A 22,510-nucleotide genomic window follows, 5' to 3' on the forward strand; every position below is an offset into this window, starting at 1 on the left:
CTACTGAACTTCGTTTTCTTTTTCTCTCTCCATTCTTTAGGTCTCTAAAATACTTTTAGTTTCTCCTATCGCGAAGAATTACCTGTTAACGGAACAAGATAATTTAAATTGAACTGAAGTCACGTGACTGAACTCTATCCTTTCCACGTCCAAACTATAAGATTTCTCTCCCAACTTCTATTTTCCAAAGCCCAATGCTGTTTATTTTTTTACTCATGCTGTGGAGTACCGAGAAAAACTGAACATTTTGTTTTATATCTATGCTGAGGAGACAGAAAAGGGTTTACAGAAGTATTTTATATTTAGGTTCTAGACTTTTTACTTACGTTGAGGACACCTGAAATCATTTAAAGATTTTTTCTATATTCATTTCCTGGGTTTAACAGCTTACTTTATAAGTTGAGGAGACTGAGAATGATTTAATTATCAGTTCTATATTTATGATGAATAGACCGACAAGAGTGTAAATACCGTTCAACAGATTATTTTATATATATCTGAAGAAACCAAGAAGGTTTTAGCAGGTTATTTTTATATTCATATTAAGGAGACCTACATTGGTTTAACAGGTTATATAATATAAATATATATTATACATGTACATTTATATATATACATATTTATATAAATATATATATATATATATATATATATATATATATATATATATATATATATATATATATATATATATATATATATATATATATATATACGAAGGCGGGAGCAGACACTCAGACAGTAGACATAATGGAGGTATGGAAAGGCATTCTGTTTTCTATCCATTTATTATGAAGTTGACGTTTCGTATCGCTTGATACATTTTCCAGGCTGAAATAGCGATTAAAATAAACAGTATTTGCGTATAAAAGATAAGAGATATACACATTACATTCTTATTTATACCACATTAGCAGTTAAAAAACAGAACAAGGGGAAAAAACCAAAAGCAAAGGCAGGAAGCACAAAACACCTACCCAGGCTAACAAGAAATGCAGAACAGGAGGGGGAGAGCGAGAGGGCGTGGGGGGAGCACAGACACAGAGGCTAAAAACAAGAGCAAACTATGCAATGAACAGTTGGGTTGATGCTGATTGGTGATTGAGGGTAGGGACAGTCAATTTGATCATTATAGATTCAAGGGTGGCCAGTGCCTGTTTATTATTTTAATAGCTATATCAGCCTGGAAAATGTATCAAGTAATACGAAACGTCGGCTTTTAATAAATGGATAGAAAACAGAATGCATTTCCACAGCTCCATTATGTCTATATATATATATATATATATATATATATATATATATATATATATATATATATATATATATATATATATATATATATATATGGAAGAGATAGAGAAGTTATTAATAATTTATTTTATATTTTTGTTAAGAAGAAGTGTCACATCTGTATCTGCCTCTGTCACTTTGAAGAGAGTCAAGAAATACTTATACTGTGTCATAAATTTGAAGACATAAATATTCTGATTACTGGGGTATTGTAAAAGAATGACAAATGATTGTTATAATCTATCCCAATCACATTTAATCTTCTAATAATCACAAGTCGCTTATTTTTAAAAGAACCTCATCAGATCCCACCAAGACTTATTTGCAGTCGGATATCGCTCCTGAGGACATCACTTTTTTATATTCACAAATATTAAGATGCAAATACCGTTTGATATCAAATTCACGTAATCTGGAATAAACACTGAAGGGAAATTCATATATATATATATATATATATATATATATATATATATATATATATATATATATATATATATATATATATATATATATATATATATATATATATATATATATATACATATATATTTATATATAAACATGTACACACACACATATATATATATTATTATAAGGTGATATAATATTTATAACCATTTTGTAATTGTTTATAATGTCTCTGTGAAATTTTTTTGATTTTTTGCTTGCTAGATTCGTCATTTGTTGTGAAGACGTGATTTTAAAATGTCTTTTCTCATAGATATGTTGTGCGTTATGTAAACTTATGATTCTGTGGGATATTTTTCCCTTTTTGTTTAATCTTTTGAAATTGTATTTTGAAATGCTTATCAGATCGCCACATCCTGTCTGCCGAGAGAGAGAATAAAGGCTAGCTTCCATGTTTGATCAGGTGTTTAAGGAAAAAGCATTTACTTGTGTTATCATGACGAGCTGTCACCCAGTCGGCGAGCTAACTTTTATATCTTTATCACTCTATGTTTATTCCGTCATTATTAACTCTGTCTATGCCTATTCTGTTCGTAATCTGAGAAAGAGAGAAAGAGGAACAGCAGATGAGTGGTGTCGCATTGGTCTAAAAGCGTCTTTATTTGTTTACCCAGCTGGTCAGGCTGACAAAAGATTTTGTAGCCCTGGACAGGAAGTGTCCATCATGAGAGATAAGATTGGTTTCGCTTTGAAGCCCAATCGTGTGTACCGGTATACCCTGTATACGTGTGTGTAGGTGTATTCATACATGTGTATTCTCTGTGAACACCCTATGTGTATTCTTGGCCTACAAGACTTAAAAACCAGTGTCTTCTAAAAGACATCAGTAGTTGGCTAGAAAGGGTTCTGAGAGAAACATATCTGCCTCTCTCTCTCTCTCTCTCTCTCTCTCTCTCTCTCTCTCTCTCGATAGTCCCATTATATATATGGGAATAACAGAAAATATCTGTTATAAAGCTTTGTTAAACTCACCCCAGGAGTGTGTTAATTTTGTAGAGGGTGATCAGGAATATTATTTTGTGCAAGTGTTGAAGAGGAGATATATATTGGTCTAATGTTTACAAAAGGTAATGTGGTGAATGTTGAGTTTTGTTAAGGGATATTCTTGGTAAAAGAGAACTGTTGTGTTTGAATAAGTCTTAGAAAGACGTGAGTTTGACTTTTCTTTCATAAGTAAAAGTTTGTGAAAGATTGATATAATTTTTAAGCACATTATTGGTGATTGTGGTATTTTCATTTTTTGCATAACGCATTCTTATATGTTTGTGCTATCATATTATTGTGATTTTATTGTTACTGTGTTTTGCTGGTGATTTCTTAATATTTTATTAGTGCCTAACTGTTATAGAGATTTTAGAGAATGCTATGTGGATTCCAATCAGTAATACTTTGGTGATTGTTTGTAATTGTTAAATCAGGTAAATGTTTGGCACTTAAGTGATAGTTAATAGTTTGATTTTTACCTAACCAGATTGTTTTCTTGATAAATTAAAGTTTTGTGAATTAAACTTGATTAAGAGATACTTAAATCTTACACTGTTGTCAATTAATGATAAATCTTTTGAGATTGTGAACTTTACATATAACTTTTGAACTTAGAAATAAACCTGTTTGTTTAAAGTTTTTAAAACATAGCGTTTCATTTTGATTACCAGTACTTACAGACATTAATGAGTGTGTACAAGGTAAGTGATGTATCTGTTTGTTCACCTGACACTTATCTAGGTAAAATAGAACCAGAGTGACAGCTACAGTGCTGGTTGAAGTGAAACCCATATTCCACTAATCTGGATATAACTTAATAATTGTTACCTCATCCATAACTTGATAAAGTTACATTGATTTTCTCCAGTGATAAGTAAGTTTATGGTATCATTGTACCTTTAGATATTCAGTCGACTCTTTGTTATGAGGTTTCAAGCATCTGGTCGATATGAGGTAACTTTTGGTATTATCATTTGCACAACAGATTTGTTAGCCTATTTGTGTAATAACCAGGTGCTTGATCACTTCGTAACAATATATATATATATAATTATGTACATATATATATATATATATATATATATATATATATATATATATATATATATATATATATATATATATATATATATATATATATATTCAGCCAAGGCCACAGGAAAAATAAAAGGAGTCTTCTTCTTTCGACCTTATTAGTCCCACTGTATATCTGGGTCGGCTGCTCGAGTCAACTTTCTCCATCTGTTTCTATTCCTAGCATCTTCTTCCCCCAGTCCCACCTCACCCATATCCCTCCTCACTATATCCATCCATCTGATCCGCTGACACCCCACACTCCTCCTCCCCATCACTGGCATGTTCTTAGCTCTCTTGATTGGTTCCACCTCCTCTCCTCTTATTACCTGGCCATAGTATCTCAAACGAGCTTACCTAGCCTTCTACTTTACATTACATATACATTCTTCTTATATCTTGACTCTCCCTCCTTTCCAGTAGTGATATTCCAGCAATCCATCTCACCATCCTCATCTCGGTTCTTTCCAGCAGTCTCTCCTCTTTCCTCATAAGTGCCCCTCCTTCCCAGTAGTGATATTCCAGCAATCCATCTCACCATCCTCATCTCGGTTCTTTCCAGCAGTCCCTCCTCTTTCCTCTTAAGTGGCCCTCCTTTCCAGTAGTGATATTCCAGCAATCCATCTCACCATCCTCATCTCGGTTCTTTCCAGCAGTCCCTCCTCTTTCCTCTTAAGTGCCCCTCCTTTCCAGTAGTGATATTCCAGCAATCCATCTCACCATCCTCATCTCGGTTCTTTCCAGCAGTCCCTCCTCTTTCCTCTTAAGTGGCCCTCCTTTCCAGTAGTGATATTCCAGCAATCCATCTCACCATCCTCATCTCGGTTCTTTCCAGCAGTCCCTCCTCTTTCCTCTTAAGTGCCCCTCCTTTCCAGTAGTGATATTCCAGCAATCCATCTCACCATCCTCATCTCGGTTCTTTCCAGCAGTCCCTCATCTTTCCTCTTAAGTGCCCCTCCTTTCCAGTAGTGATATTCCAGCAATCCATCTCACCATCCTCATCTCGGTTCTTTCCAACAGTCCCTCCTCTTTCCTCTTAAGTGACCAGGTTTCTGCCAAACATAATAGTACAGGCTTGATAACTGTCTTATAAATCTTCATTTTGTGCTTTAATGGCATTTTCTTGTCTAAGGCGACTCCAGTTACTTCTCTTTATTTTCGCCATGCTTCGTTCACTCTCTGTCTCACTGCTTTCTCACCACCTCGTTTTTCTGTTATCATTGATCCCAAATAGTTAAACTCATTGTTCTGCTTTGGCACTGTACCATCTTCCACTTGTCCTTTCCTTTCTAGGGTTCCTTTCCATGCTAAAAACCTTTCTTGCAGTTCTTCTTCTGTGTCTGCTATAAGGAATAAATCGTCAGCAAACAACAGATCTCACCGTTCATCGTTGTTCCTTTATTCTGATGTCAGTGTATCTATAACGACGAGGAACAAGAATGGACTCAGAGCTGATCCCAGATGGAGGCCCACCTCCGCAGGGAATGTCTCAGTCTCCCCATATTTTGTTTGTGCAGTAGTTCTTGCACCCTCATACATCATCTTCACTAACCTTACCAACTTCTCTGGTACTCCCCTCTTTCTCAAACACCAACAGACTACTCTTCTTGGTACCCTGTCATACGCCTTTTCAAGATCCAAAAAACACAAGTAAACTTTCCTGTTTCCTTCTAGATACTTTCGTGTTATTTCAACACGAAAGCGCTTGGTACTTCTTCTTTTATTTTTCCTGTGGCCTTGGCTGAATATATTGTCACGCGCTATTTAGGGACAATTAAGCATATGTATGTATATATATATATATATATATATATATATATATATATATATATATATATATATATATATATGTACATATATATATACACATATATATATATAAATGTAAATATATATATATATATATATATATATATATATATATATATATATATATATATATATATAGAATATTTGTAATATAATAATATATGAAAACAGTCATGAAATTTTTAGAAAGTTTCCTAACCATTTTGAAAGGGACAACACTAATAAAAAGAATGCTTAAGGCACGATTTTTATTAATCGTAAATGTACTCAATCTTGCAATAAGCAGAACTATGCGCATATTTTCAACGAACAGACACTTATTAGATCCCACCAGGACTTCTTTGCAGTTGGGTATCGCTGGTAAGGATATCACCTTCATTAACACATTGGCGGACGAGAGGCAGAAACCCGAACAACGGTCCGGTGGGAAAATAAGAGATGCGGTTAAACACAGAAAGGGGTTCATTCTGGTATCACGTTTTTACCGCATCTGAAAGTTCAACTTGTTATTTCATAACCCCCCCTCCCCCCCCCTCTCTCTCTCTCTCTCCCTCTTTGTCTCTCTCTCTTTTTCGAGCTCCTTTTGGTATGCTTTGCATACTATGTAATTAAGTTATTGAGATGTTGATATATTTCATATAGTTTTCATCATATTATATTATTTTCGTTTAATAATAATAATAATAATAATAATAATAATAATAATAATAATAATAATAATAATAATAATAATAATAACTAAGTAGTGATATAAGCAAAGTGGCAGTCCCTCGGCTGTCTTATCTAGTCTAAATTGTAACTCAAGTTATTTGTTATTTTGTATCATATTTGATTTTCTTTGCTATTTTTTTTTTCATAGTTGTTCATTAATTCTCTGTGTCTTTTTCTTTACTTGTCTGTTAATGCTACTGGTTATGTTTTCATTCGCCACCTCCCGTCTCAAAGTAACTAAAATGTGTCCCTTACATTTAAATTCGTATTATAGAAATATATATTGCTGGATAAAAAAAGTTCCTTATTCATAAAAATGAAGAACATAAACAAATACAATGTGATGTGTTTTCTTTATTACTGCCTTGGTGAAAACTCATTAAAAAGAAGTCACATAAATTATTTACCAAGTACTAACACACACACATGCTAGAACGTACATAAAAAATAAAGGTATTTATCTAAAAAAGTGACGTTACTCGAAAGGGATTGCTTGAAAAAGAGCAACACCTAAGTTATATTTTCATTTTCCCACTACTGAATTAAAAGTGATAACCATGAGAAGAAGCTGCAGAAATTTAATGCCATGTCAAAATTTCCCTTATTATCCGGCAAATATATATTTCTGTAATATGAGCTGAAATTTAAGAGACACATTTTAGGTACTTTGAGATTTTATATATATATATATATATATATATATATATATATATATATATATATATATATATATATATATATACAGTATATATATATATTATTTCATAAAATTATTACTATGCATTATGAATTTGTCGCATAAATGATTTATAACAATAGTTATATATATATGTATATATATACTGTATATATGTATATACATATATATATATATATATATATATATATATATATATATATATATATATATATATATATATATATATATATATATATATATATATGTGTGTGTGTGTGTGTGTTTGTGCATGAGTGTGTGGTGTGTATGTCCGTGTATTGTGAGTGTGTGTGTGTGTGTGTGTATCAATTTCAAGAAATTTATCAGAAACAAATTACTGAACGAACATTTCATCCTTCCATTTTACCCCTTAGTGCCTGGATCAGAAAATATTCGTTTAAGTAGTAACAGGATGAATAACAACAAAGAAAACTCGTGATACCAGTACTTAATTCTAAACAAAACAAGGAAGAAGGAATGTTCACTGAAAGGCAGGAGGTCGCACTCGCACTCTCTCTCTCTCTCTCTCTCTCTCTCTCTCCCACTATCAATTATTGGCAACTGCCGATCCTAACCATGTTTAACACCCTCCAAGTTAACCTGCCTTCTGTTTCTCCCTGACTTTTCTTTTCGTATTAACTTTGTCTGGCTTTTAAACACAGCATATTTCCACGCTTTATGTTCTCACTCATTATCAAGCGACGTCCGAGACGCCATAACTGCCTCATTAACTTAGTTCGAAAACCAATTAAAGAGTAATAAACGTCTAACGCCGGGTGCCGATTCTTCGACGGAGCGCTTGGCGATGTCTTCACATGGGCGTCGACGCTCTTTTCGGAACGCCGGGAAAAAGTTGCGTTACTTCGTTAAATGAGAGAGTGGGCATGTATCGATGTGACGGAGGTGGTTTCAGAGAGAGAGAGAGAGAGAGAGAGAGAGAGAGAGAGAGAGAGAGAGAGAGAGAGAGAGAGAGAGACTTTCCTTTCCAGAAAACACTAAAACAATCTTCTTTGGATAAAAATAAACTCCGTGTATCTGCATCACAGTACTTTAAGCGGGAACATTTTGTTGACCTAATATCTAACCTTTTGATATATGGCGAGTCTACTTCAAGTGGAGTTGATCTGGATGATTTAATATTAAAAGTGATAAAGGATGCTCTATAATTTTCGGGCCTAACAAGTTTTCTTACCCTCACTAGGTAAACTAGTAATTTTTTGGCAATATTTACCATCATCAGATTTCCATACAGAATTTCTTTATGCTACTCCAAGAAGGCAGAGGAATTCCTTAAATTCACTATTTTAATGGAAAGCCTTAGCTTTACTCATATGCACATGGATTTGCCAAGTAAATCACATAAAAAATCGAGGTAACAAGGAAATGAGAGAGAGAGAGAGAGAGAGAGAGAGAGAGAGAGAGAGAGAGAGAGAGAGAGAGAGATACTCTCCTTGAAGTACCCCAGGCTACCTGGTTTTTCTACAAGTACTGGTCCTTGGGCATTGGCCGCAGCAGGTGGTCTTGTTAACTCAGAACCACCTCGTTACTCCCTCTAATTGATGATTAGCTTCGTTCGCTACAGAGAAAAAGCTTTGCAGTGATTCTGTCTTTGCGGAAGCTGTGATTGTGCTAGAGAGAGAGAGAGCAAAGAAAGTGTTACGTAAGATTGAACCGCCTCCAGATACCTCTATAAACAAGATAGTTACTGCTACATCCATAATCTACCTGCTGAAACATGGATGAACCCTTTGTGGAAAAAACTCCCTTGAATTCTGTCTCTTATATCAACTTATCAGCTGTGTTTTGAATTTCGTACACATCTGCGCCAATGATCTCTGTCTTGCAAGTACTTTTGCATTTTACAGATGTTGCTTTTTTTCCAGTTCCTATTGCTTCGATTTATGTAGCATTTTCTAAGTCTTACTCAGCTCCTTTCCCCAAACACCTCCGAATTGTATGCTCTTTTCACCATCTTATTGTCTTCCCTACTATCCACATGACTGAACTATCGTATAATACCCGAATTTCGTTTATTCACCTATGCTTATTCTTTTTACCTCTTCATATATCTTCACATTTCTCACCTCTCCAGTCCTTATGCCACACATACTACACAAACAATTGATATTAACAGCTTCAACTTTTGTTTCTATTTACATTCAAAATCCATACTTCACCTCATAAAAGAGACCTGACTCAACAGTCCTTCATTAATTCCAATATTGGCTTCCAAAGACACGAAGTTTTCCCCCAAACTTTAGCACACAGTCAGGTACCTCCCTTACTTTGCCTATTTTATGACTCCTGTTCTTCATTCCCCCATCGTTGTTATCTGTAAACTCCCGGTTACCTATGTGAATCAGCCACTTCCATTCCTTCACCATTCATATTGACATTCATTTCTCCTTATTCCTATACGCCTTTTACCATAATACCTTACTCTCATCTTGCAAGCCTCATTAAACCTCAGTCACTTGTTTCTTCAGTTTCTCTGCACTTCTTCCATACCAGTAATGTATCATCTGGAATTATCGGTTATTCTACATCAAATACCCGAGAACATTGCAACGACATCAAATGTTCCTTTTCTGACCTTTCACGTAACTCCATCTGTAAAATTATTAAATAACCTTGGAGATATAACACACCTTTTCTCAGACCAATTTTACAGCGAATCAGCCCCTCTCTTGTCAACATATTTTAACAAATGCTTCGCTTTCATTATGAAAACAACTACCTTCTGTCCCATACATACTGTCTCAACATCTTCCGTATTGCCTCCCTGTTCAATCTACCAAAAGCTTTTTCTGACTCACGTTTGTCACATATGTCTTTTCAACACACCCTCTTCTTTGTCCTAAGTTCACACTGTTTTTTTCCTCACATCTGTTATTTGATTTAGTCTCTTGATCAGAATCATACCATACACTTTATAAGGTATATTACGTAATGTTATGTCCTTATCATTGTTACAGTCCATTCTTGTATATTTACTTCTATACAAAGGAGTAGTTGCTCTCACTTATGTCTTCAGAACCTTTTCTTCATCCAGACATACCTTTCACGCCCTGGTCAGTCAATCAATTGCACTTTCATCACCGTCTCGCAACCCTCACTTGTAATTCCATTATCCCTTGGTGCCTTCGCATTCTCAAACCTATTAATAGTTACTGTAGGACCTCAATACTCACTTCCATAAGTGTCATTCTATTCTGTCTCTCTCCTATCCTCTGTATTCACTTGAGCATCTATTCCTTTTAAAGAGCGCAACTCAAGATTGCTTATGTAAAGATAGGTATTAAGCGTTTTACGTAACGAGGGTATATTTGTTTTTTTTTCAAGTTTTTTGCCCAGGAATCGAATTCAAGTATATATATATATATATATATATATATTTTTTGCCCAGCGAGACAAGTCGTCAAAACCACTGAATTCACTCTACCTCGAAATTACAATATATATATATATATAATATATATATATATATATATATATATATATATATATATATATATATATATATATGTATATATATTTCTGTATCTCTCTCTCTGTATATATATAATATACATATAATTATATATATATACATATATATATATATATATATATATATATATATATATATATATATATATATATATATATATATATATATATATTTTTAGTACAAGTTTTACAGCAATGGCTACATTCCCGTTTTATTAGAAATTATTACATTTTATTGGATACCTCTTTTTGTAAAAAATCATTTCATATACGTTGATAAGGAAAACTCTGGATATACATTTTTGTAAAATACGCTGAGCATGATTCTGCCACTCGTACGTTTGTGAATCTGCGGCGGTATTTGTCTCTAAGTAATATGGCAAAATGAGCGTAAAATTGCGGGAGAACTCTCTGGTTTCGCTTAATCTCCTGTGTTTTGACTTTATGCGCAGATAAAAGGGCTCTACATCACGCATAATGCTGGCTGGGGGGCGTTTCTTGCGCCCTCATTTTGGGGCGAATGGGTGATTCCACTTAACTGGGTGTAGGGAACGCGCCCTGTCAACACGCGACTAACTCACTTCCTCAAAACTTTGTTTAATCGTTTTTGCCCGCTTCTCGGGGCCGTATATAAGCCCGGGCTTCACTTAACAAGCTCCTTAGGATGCTGTTAGGGGCAGTGTTTGTTTAAGGGTATAGAGCATATATCAGAGGGGATATTTGAGGCAAGGGCTTGACAGCGACAGGAGTTTATTTAAATAAGTTCAGCTTCTTGCTGGCATTTCCCCCCAAAGTCGCTCTCTCTCTCTCTCTCTCTCTCTCTCTCTCAAATACTTATCATTAATTTACAAGGGTTTATTTTCAACGCTTAATGTTATGTAGCTTTGGGCTGAGAGAAATATTTATATATATATATACACACACACACACACACACACACACACATATATATATATATATATATATATATATATATATATATATATATATATATATATATATATCTACCTTTTATTGCAAAAAAAAAGGTTCTTTCATTTCTTTACATTTTTACCAACGAGAGAGAGTCTTAAATATTCTACCTAAGCTAAAAAGGCAAACAGAGAAAAGTATAGAAGTAGAGAGAGAGAGAGAGAGAGAGAGAGAGAGAGAGAGAGAGAGAGAGAGAGATTGCTATCCATTAAAACCACCCAGGGAAGTAAGTGTCGTCTTAAGAACCTTGAATATTGGGTACATGAAAAAATGATGCACTTGAGAGAATTTTTCTTCGGTGTATTAGGCTACAATTTCAAGGTATCGCCTTAATTTACTGACAGAAGCCGTCTTGGTCGCGATTTATATGCTGTATATTTCAAACCAAAAACTGTTTATAAAAAAAAAATTAGACCGAGGTTATTCATAAAATGTAAAATTTTCATTTAAGCTTTAGTGATGCATATTAAGTCATTTCTTTATCCAAAGACAAGTACACACTTCAAAAACTTTCATTAGATAAAACAGCAATGAAGTCCTTTGACTCAGCAGTAAATTACAAGCTTCGACACTTCAGTGATACAGTTGCCAAATGTTACCAATGAATTTGCTGCATCCATTTTCATATCTCTAGTTACACATTCGGCAAAATAATCTGCGCACTTGGGATAAGACCACAGTAGTTAGTCCATATTTTTCCATTCTGCGATCATCAGGGGAACAGAGCTGTCCGTCTAGAGAGCTAGTAAGTCAATTATGATATTAATAAAAGGAAATAGTCCAGAACTTAAGAATTAAAAAAAAAAATGCCTTATCAATTTTCCATGAAAAAAATAACTAATCAGACTTCCCTCTACTCTTTTATATTGCTTAAAATATTTGTTAATGAAGTTTCACATTCAAGGTAGTATCTGAGTATACTGACGTAAACGACGTGTATTAGGTTCGGACTAAACTCCGTTAATTTCAGATTTATCGTATATATCGAAGAATTATTTTTTTTAGTTGAGGTATATGGGGTGTCGTGTAGCCTAAATGCTACGAGAATACTCTCCTTGACTACCTCTCTCTCTCTCTCTCTCTCTCTCTCTCTCTCTTGTTTTATCTCTCTATTCCATCCTCCCACTGAAAGCAAATCCTTACCATACAATGTCACTTTCATTTACTTATTTGGTTAAAAGTATTTTTCCTTACTTTATTTTTCCTTACTTTACCTCAGCTAAAACATTTAGAGATGTAATTTCTCTCTCTCTCTCTCTCTCTCTCCTTCCTCCTCCTCTTTACTTTTCTGCGCATACTTTTCACCAATTGCTCATTTTTTCTCTCTCTCTCTCTCTCTCTCTCACTGAAAGTAAATCCTTACCATACAATGTCACTTTCATTTACTTATTTGGTTAAAAGTATTTTTCCTTACTTTACCTCTTTTCCCAGCTAAAACATTTAGAAATGTAATTTCTCTGTCTGTCTGTCTGTCCTCCTCCTCACTTTTCTGTCCGTACTTTTCACCAATTCCTCATCCTTCTCCCTCTCTCTTCCTCCCATTGAAAGTAAATCTTAGCTGAAGCCACAACGCGCTCATTCCCTTAAGTGTTGACACTGGCCGCCCAGTCGTCCAATCCTAAGATCTCCTCTACGGAAATGGTTCTCTTTTTCCTTAGGTTTGTTCGTTGTCTCTGGTGACGTCATTGCAAGGCGGGGGTTGCGGACGGGGTTGTGGGGGTGGGGGCGTTGTATTTCAGTTTTTTTGCTTGGGCTTTTTTTTTTCTTAGGGATTTTGTTTGCAAGGTACGGCGCCAACCTATTGATAAATTTCAATGACATTTTCTCTTCAAAATGATCAAGATCCAAGAAAATTTGGCTCAAATTTACACCATTATTGCAACACTAATATCAGTCCTTTGCATCAACGTAACTGACAAGTAACATACGCACATCTGCTAACAGACTTCTCAGTGGAAATCAGCTAGGAGGCAAATAGAGACTGGTAAGTTTACCTATATTTAAGAGACCAACGGCCTTCTTGTTTTTTGATTTTTAATTTATTTTTTTAGGATTAGAGAGACCTGTAGTGTTGGTGAAGAGATGTGGGGGAGGTGCCAGGAGAAAAGTCGCGTTTGAGCGCACACCGTCAGGATTCATGTTGCTGGAGCCATATTAATGATAGTAGTGGAAGTAGCAGATTTCAAGGAAATGTCAAACATAAATTAATCCGATTCTTGGGGAAATTTGAGAGCTAGATTTCTTTTTCCTCATGGTAGCTTCCATCTTGTAGCTAGACTCCAACGAAATCCCCATCAGAAGTGGATCAAGACCCCAAAGCAAAATTGGAAACATTCTTGCTCCTCCTGTGAGTATATACAGATGCAAAGACAGTTACTTAAAATTTTAATCTGGTAATAAATGTTTTATAATCATTCCACAGTGAAGAAGTCTGCCTTCCTGGTTCTGTCGATAATAATGTTCATAAGTTCTTTCTCTCTCAAACTCAATACAAATCAACATCGTTATTAGCATCATTGGTTTAGTTTTTTGTTTCCATTTTTGCTGGGATACAACACGGAAATATCACATTTCCACATTTCCTAGTTCTGTCAAATAGATAAAAGCAAATATTATAATTTGGTCGTACTATCTTGACCTTAATACTTAAAACAAGTAATAATTTGGCTATTAATCTGGTAACGAAATCATTATCAAGGGGTATGATTTTGGTCGCCACTCCAACAGCCTCAAGCTTTCTACAGGTATTCATTTGGCCCTTACTTACTATGTTATCCTAATTGTTTACTGCAGGTATTACTTTGGACATTACTCTTTAGACGCATTCCTTTTCTATAGTTACTATTTGTCGGTTAATCTGCTGAACTCTCTCTTCATTGGGTGTCACTTGAACCATTTTTCTGTTGACCCAATTCTTCGCTACAGGTACTATTTTGGCTGTTACTCTATTGGCCTAAATCTTTTCTGTAGTGTACTATTCTGGCTTTCTCTGTTAATCGAAAACTTTCTATTGGGTATTAGTTTGGCCTTTACCCTGTGGACCTAAATTATATCTACAGCTGTTTTCTTGTCAGTTACTGAGGTAACGAAATTGTTTTCTTACAGGTATTATTTTAATCGTTGCTCTTTTGACCTAATTGTGTTCTATGTGTAATATTTTGTTCAATTCAACTTCAGTACTGTATTGCCTTCAATCTTTTTTATGAGTATTATTCTAGATATTAATCTGTTGGTCTATTTCAATTCTACAGGACATAAATTTGGATGTCCCTGTTGGAATTATTATTTAATTATTTTGGTACTATGTACATCTTCGCCCAGTTTTTTGTGTGAATCCTAATCCCGCCATTATTCAGTGAATCTAATTTTGTCCATTTCTCTGTTGACCTGTATGTTTTCGATATCATGTGTGGATAAGAAGATTACGAAGATATAGCGAAATTGCAAAAGTCCAAATACTGTGAAAATCAGGACTTTAAACGTAAGTTAAATACAGGGCTGAATAAGAATTTCATTGACAACAGTAAAAAATTGTCCCGAGAATAAGATCAGGCTGCTCATAGGCCACAGTGATATTACTGGGTCACCTTACAGCATTCGAAGGTTTATTATTTGAAATTTTCCATATATTGAAGTATAATCCTACGTAAGATTTTGGACCCCTGTTGTATAAACGCTGCCGCCAGCCCCAACCCTTACTTACCTTACCGGGCGATGGTTTAAACGAACTTGTTTTTACACATGTGGATGATTGAAGATTAATTTGTTGTTCTTGAGAATAATATTCTTAAAGATTTTTCTTTTATGTCGTTTTGTAAAGATTTGGGGTCCTGTTGTGGCCCTATCCTTCCCACGTAAGTTTTGTCATGTCTGGAAAAATAGTTTTGGAGAAGGCCTTTTAAAGACCCCACTCTTTATTCAATATTACATAATTATCTCCTTTTGTATGGGGGTGTAGGCCACCAATTGAACAAACGAGAATCCTCTTTACTCATATGTGCCAAATTTACTTGAAACTGATCCATTTATTCTAGAGGGTAGGCCTAAAGTGTGCGAGGATCGAGGCAAGTCATCCACATATAGTGATAAACATGCGACAATCTTCGATCGGAAAAACTAATGCTCTTTCAGTTCAGGCGCTCTAAAAAAGGAAAAGTATAAGATATAAAGTCCACTAATTTCAAGAAGAAGAAGAAGAAGAAGAAGAAGAAGAAGAAGAAGAAGAAGAAGAAGAAGAGATAGAGTCCATTGTATGTGTGTGTTCGTTCGAGTGTTAGGTCTAGGTTGACAGCCAAAGAGCGTAATGTTTACCGAGGTGTCAATGCAACTGACATGGCGCCACTTTCTCTTCGCTATTTAGGAACCTTTCTCTCTCTCTCTCTCTCTCTCTCTCTCTCTCTCTCTCTCTCTCTCTCTCTCTCTCTCTGTCGACACTTGGAAGTAAGAAACGAACCTCTTCTTATTTTATCTGTTTTTCCTTCTCCCTCTGGGAGCTATAATAGATTTAGATAAGGAAGGACATGGCTTTACGGAGTGAGAGGAGAAAAACATAAATCAAGATATAGACTATATATATATATATATATATATATATATATATATTATATATATATATATATATATATATATATATATATATATATATATATATATATATATATATATATATATATATATAGAGAGAGAGAGAGAGAGAGAGAGAGAGAGAGAGAGAGAGAGAATTTAAATAATCTACTGTATTTCTAATACATAATTATAAAAAAATGACAACATCTATAACTTAGAATTAATGCCGTTTTTCACAGGAAATGAAGAAACCAATTATCTACACTGACGAACAAGATATTTACCTTGTAATCAAGGTTCGGATTATGTGCACAGAAAACCGCAAAACCGCCAAAACTCGCACACGTTGGGTTCGTGTATTTGTTCCGCGCCTTGGACAAATGTGCAAACATGAAACGAAATGAGCTGATTGCATCCGATAGTGTCCAAAGGTTCTTGGAGCTAATGTCTAAACAAAATGTACTTAATTACGTTGACAAAAGATTTCTTGAAGGTAATCTTGATGCGTTACGTCGCCAAGGGGAAAAAAATTACATTTATTTATCTTAGACCATTATCTTCCTGTCTCGTACAGATAAGAATTTTGGCAACGCGATGCCCTGAAAAAGAGTCGGGTTTTCAGGGATGTTCATTTATTATGTGCGATCACACGGAGGCATAAATAAGGGCAAAGTATATTAAGCGTCTCACTGACATACGAGCGGAACTTACGGTACATTTTAACCTTGTTGTTTGCAGCTGTTTTCGTTTGTCTGTATTTGTGTTCGGCTATTTTCTCTCGTTATTCTAGTTGAAAAAAGTATAAAGATTATGTCATTTTGGGAGAGCTAAAAAGTCTGCTCGTCTGTGGAAATAATAATAATAATAATAATAATAATAATAATAATAAAAATAATAATAATAATAACAACGTTTTTTTAGTCAAGGACTCACTGATTAATTCTCGCAAAATTTGTCACTTGATTATATTCCTCGACGCTTGTTCCATTAACTATCCACAATTTTATAGAAAACTTCAATTCTTGATGAATTACTCATCAACATTCATTCATATAAACATTTGCATTCATCAACTGTTGTTTAAAAAATGCTAAGAATATAACAAAGTAAAATTCTTTTATTTTTGCCTTAACGGCTGCTGGGAGAAAAGGCGCTGGTGACTGGTACAATACATATACATACGCTACCGGAGTCTAAGCGATGACAGGCAGGGCAGCCGATCGAGACTGCAAAGTCTACCCCAAAGCCAAATCAAAGTCCTTCAAAAGAAGGCATCGTGCTTACCCCATACAAATCGGAAAAAAAGCACCTTATAAGAAGAAGAAGAAGAAGTTTTCTCTGATATTCGTCATATTTTAAATCTGAGTCACAGAAATGTGCGAATGAGATATTTCATTTTATTAATTTTATATTATGGATTTTGATGTCATCATTAATTTCGTCTGAGGCCACAGATCAGTTTCCTAGATGGCAGATGAATTTGGTGAATTCATTGAGAAGTTACGATTACCGATAATTGGCACAGTCTCCTACACTTAAACCCCTTATGTTATTCAAGTGACGTCATCTTTAGATAAGATTTCAACTTTTAGATAAGATCCAAATTTAATCTTCCAGTTCGTGAATTTGCTGCTGTTCTGGAGCTACAGAATGTTTGCGCCCTAATGAGACATTATATATTCCCCTTCATAACTCTCTAAACCCCTAACGAGCCTGAATTATTTAAAATATAAACTCTCTCTTCATTTTTATTCAGATTTTAATTCGAGTTTAAATTTACAGCACTACGTATTCCTTTCGCGTCCTCCTCAACATCCTCGTAATTTAGAGACTCGAGTCACTCTCTCTCTCTCTCTCTCTCTCTCTCTCTCTCTCTCTCTCTCTCTCTCTCTCTCTCTCTCTCTTTGCGTTTAGGCTTATTATAATTTTTCCTTAGCTTCGAACATCCATTCCAAGTGTTTCATAGTCGCCCATAACTACTACAGATCCTTGTGTGATCCTCTATTGCAGATTCGCGTTGAGATAAAAGCCTCTTTCACAAGAGTTGAGGCTGCGGCCTAATCCCTTTACAGTAGTCGAAAGGGACTAACATTTATTTACCAGCACTTAGGATCAGAGTGAATGTCACAACGACATACAAACACACACGCAAAGTGGAATAGAATCCTTAACAATAATATGAATGACGATCGATTTCAAGATGCCATTGTGTTTAATGTATCTTTCTTTCTTTCTTTTTTTAAACCTTCAGCTGAAAATGCTGATGGAACAGAGTCAATAGACCATAAACCCAAGAGGGTTCCAAAGGGAAATCAGCCTGCATAGAGACAAGTCATGTGAAAAGGAGATAAATGAATAAATATGAGGGAATGCAAATGAAACCGATATACCTGAATTCAGGAGACGTCAACAGGAAGCAGGAATGAATTCGCTCCTCGCTTCGGAAGAAATTAACCATTTTGACTTCTGAAAATGTTTATATTATACATATAATAAAGCTCATTATGATATATAGTAAGACTCGTTCCATCAGCTGTTCCAGAAGATATGACTTTCCCTCCTTCCAGAAGCGGCCCTGGAAGGAAGGAAGGAAGGACGCCCATGATGTAAATGTTGCTTAGAGTTGCGGTACCTGGAGTCATTTCTATTCAGGCGGGTTTTATCGGATGTTTCATCTCTGTTCGTCACTTTGCTTCTTTTATTCGTTGCCAGAACGTTCAAAAGGGCACAACCTGTCTTTAATCTTACGCATCAGATTATCCTGTTGATCTGGTAGAGATTTTTTTAAAATTTTGATTTAAGGGTTCTATTTTATTATAAAATATTTAATTAGAACATGCGATTATGCTACTTGAGTCACACCAATGAAAGCGTACCTGAACTGCATCAGTGAAATCAACTGGTCTGATTTAATTATTTAGTTTTATTTAGTTTTCCTCCATAAAATTGCTTTTAAGATTTAACTAACATGAGTTACTTCCATGTAAAGCATAGCTGTGTATACATCTGTCTTCATATCCAAACTTGCTCACTATACATTCATCGTACATCCGGCAGCATTCCTTCATAAATTGCTCCGCATGATCATCAGACATCTGACAACAACCTCGCCTAACCTATCATACTATACTCATTGATAATCTGGCATCTTTCTGTCATGGATTGCCTGATACCAAAATATAAAAAAATATCATTGTTGTTGTATTATTTTCGTACATCCTTCCTTAGCTAAATATCCCATTACCAAGATAATAGTCGACCTGCTGATTATAGGAAGGACTGTTGTGTCTCATGATAATTGAACAGCACATCTGATCTTGTCCCTCCTAGTGTCAAGTATCAATTATTGTGCATCTTTCATCAACCTCATCAAAAAAGATGGTATTACAACCACAGCCATCCGTATCATGATTGCCGCAGGTAAAAAATACCGTAAGTACCAAAGTTCACGATGAGGATGCAATCCAGACAGGCGAAAAGCAAAAGAAAAACAAGATGCGTCGCTCAGTGAAAGTCAGTTGGTCATCTTCGCGTGATGCTTTTGTTTGCATTCATCTCCGCGCTGCTTTCTTTATTTTCAAAAGGATTAGTACTGAAGCACAGAGAGAGAGAGAGAGAGAGAGAGAGAGAGAGAGAGAGAGAGAGTATGCATTTATCAAATAATCACATTTATATATATATATATATATATATATATATATATATATATATATATATATATATATATGTGTGTGTGTGTGTGTGTGTGTGTGTGTGTGTCTGTTATTCCCGAGGTATAGTGAACTGGATATTAAAAGATAACGTTAAACGAAGAAGAAGAAGAAGAATTTATAGCTTATTATTTATGAATATAAAAATGTCACCGTATACGTAACAAAACTCACACACACATATATACATATATATATATATATATATATATACATATGTATATATATATATATATATATATAAGTATACATATGTATATATATATTATATGATCTCTCTCCCTCCCTTTTCTCTCTCTCTCTCTCTCTCTCTGCCTTCTCAAGACTTCAAAACACCCATTACGCTGCATATTACAAGGATTAAGACAACGACGTTTGGAGATCACATTGCCATGGCGAGACGAATAAAAAAAGAAATAAATGTCATTCACAATAAAATGAACTCAGAAGAAGAAGAAGAAGAATAAGATCTGGGAACTGAGAGATATTAAATCACAACAAGGAGTACAGGAGATAAATGAAGTAGGAAAAATGGGTGGTAAAAGAAGCATCATATGAACTGAGGTGATAAAAATCATAAAAGGACGAAAAATATAAATTATAAATAAAAATAAAAAAAAGATATATAATAACAAAACTTAATGCACAGATGAAAAAGCAGGATAAAAAACGGATAAGAAAGTCAGGAAAATAAGATATAAAAATTAATTCGAAAAAAGGAAGGGTGCAAGAAATGGAATGTTAATCGAAGAAAGAACTGAAATCATAAGCAGATGAAAAAAAATGAATAAAATAAGAAAAATGAAGAATAGGACAAAACAAACTTAAAAACAAATTCAGCAAAACGAAACATAAGACAGTAAGTTAATGAACTGTAACAAAGTAAAAACAAAGTATAAACAAGGCGCTTGACTTCACAGGCTCTGTATTAGATTTCTCTGAAGAGCGCCCAGCAAAATGCGATATGAGATAACAAAATAAACGTCAATAAATAAACAAAGAAAGTAAAAACACGACGCCTTGCTTAATAAAATCCCAATTAGATGAGGCCCTAATGAGCGCCCGTGTCAATGACCCGGCAATTGCTTATTCTGAACAGACGCAGAGAACTCATTGCAAAACACTCTGCAATAATTTATTTTGTTTTTTATTTCTGCTTAGCTTTCAGTTAAAGGTTACCCGGTAAAGGAATGCTAAATACAAACGGTTATACATGGGTGAAAGGAATAGCCTCTCCCCCTCCCCCTATCAGGCGTCCCCCCAAAAACACGAGTTTTGCGTTTTCGATTTCATTTTTATTTAGCTTTCAGTTAAAGGTTACACTGTAAAGGAAAAGCACAATACTGACTGATTATACATGAGCGAAAGGAATAAACCCCCACCCGCCTTCAGCCTTTCCCCTTCACGGACCCGCCAAAAAAGTCATGGGTTTTGCGACCAATAAGAGATGATTATTTTTTGTAATGAGTCTACAGAGTGCAAAAGCTGAGCTGTCCGTCTTCATCTGAGGTCGCCTTCGACCATACGACAGTAATTTCTGGTAAAGTTTTCTTAAGAAAGGGTGCAAAGAGAGAGAGAGAGAGAGAGAGAGAGAGAGAGAGAGAGAGAGAGAGAGAGAGAACAAATATAGATAAATAAATAGAGGTCGAGAGAAAGATAAGAGATAAGGACACGTGGATGTATGTAGATATACTGTAAAATGCTCTCTGTCTGTCTGTCTGTCTGTCTCTCTCTCTGTCTCTCTCTCTCTCTCTCTCTCTCTCTCTCTCTCTCTCTCTCTCTATATATATATATATATATATATATATATATATTTATATATATATATATATATATATATATACATATATGTATAGATATATATGTGTATATATATGTATATATATATATATATATATATATATATATATATATATATATATATATTGTTATGAAAATTCCACATCATTGAACTAGGCATCGAAGCCCTATAAAAGTTCTGTTTGGGCAAGGAAATATGGACTTAGTGTGTTTACCTTTAAAAAACCAGGCAAGTTGTTACATCTGTCAAACAGAACAAGGATTTCACAGCATCAAAAGAAGAACAAACAAATGTGAAACAGCCTCTGGGCTTTACATCAACACTCTTACCTGTAACTCCTTGTATTTCTTACGTTTTTTAAGATGAATCTTTTGGCCGTCGGTTATTTTTCATCTTTGTGCCACCACAATGGTAAAATACTCTTCTTAATGAATCATAAATTAAGATTATTCAGGAAAACGTTGGACGAGAAGTGTTTACGAAAATAAACAAGTAAAAAATGCACTGAAGTTCCTTCGGCCAATCGAGTTTTCTGTACAGTGTATAACGCTGTATGAAACTCTCAGCCACGTCCCATAAAACTGTCAGCGCGGGCCATGAAACTTTCAGCCATGGCCTGGTGGTGGCATGTATTGTTGGCAATATAGTGGTGCCAGACGCACTAACCATGGCTAAATTTAACCTTAAAATAAAACTATTTAGGCTAGAGGGCTGCAATCTGGTATGTTTGATGACTGGGAAGGTGGAAGATCAACATACCAATTGACAGCCCTCTAGCCTCAGTAGTTTTTAAGATCTGAGGGCGGACAGAAAAAGTGCGGACAGACAGACAAAGCCATCTCAATAGTTTTCTTTTACAGAAAACTAAAAATGTACAGTTTATAACTGGCAAAAAAGCTTAACAATGGGGAT

At 34.8% G+C, this 22,510-nt stretch overlaps 1 protein-coding gene across 3 annotated transcripts in view; it reads right to left on the reverse strand.

Annotated features, from left to right (window-relative positions):
* The window catches only part of LOC136826299 (protein APCDD1-like), a 205,208-nt gene that overhangs the window by 25,197 nt on the left and 157,501 nt on the right, over positions 1–22,510 (reverse strand). The window lies entirely within an intron of this gene.

The sequence above is a fragment of the Macrobrachium rosenbergii genome, chromosome 40 (genome assembly GCF_040412425.1).
Source record: "Macrobrachium rosenbergii isolate ZJJX-2024 chromosome 40, ASM4041242v1, whole genome shotgun sequence".
Classification (NCBI taxonomy): domain Eukaryota; kingdom Metazoa; phylum Arthropoda; class Malacostraca; order Decapoda; family Palaemonidae; genus Macrobrachium; species Macrobrachium rosenbergii.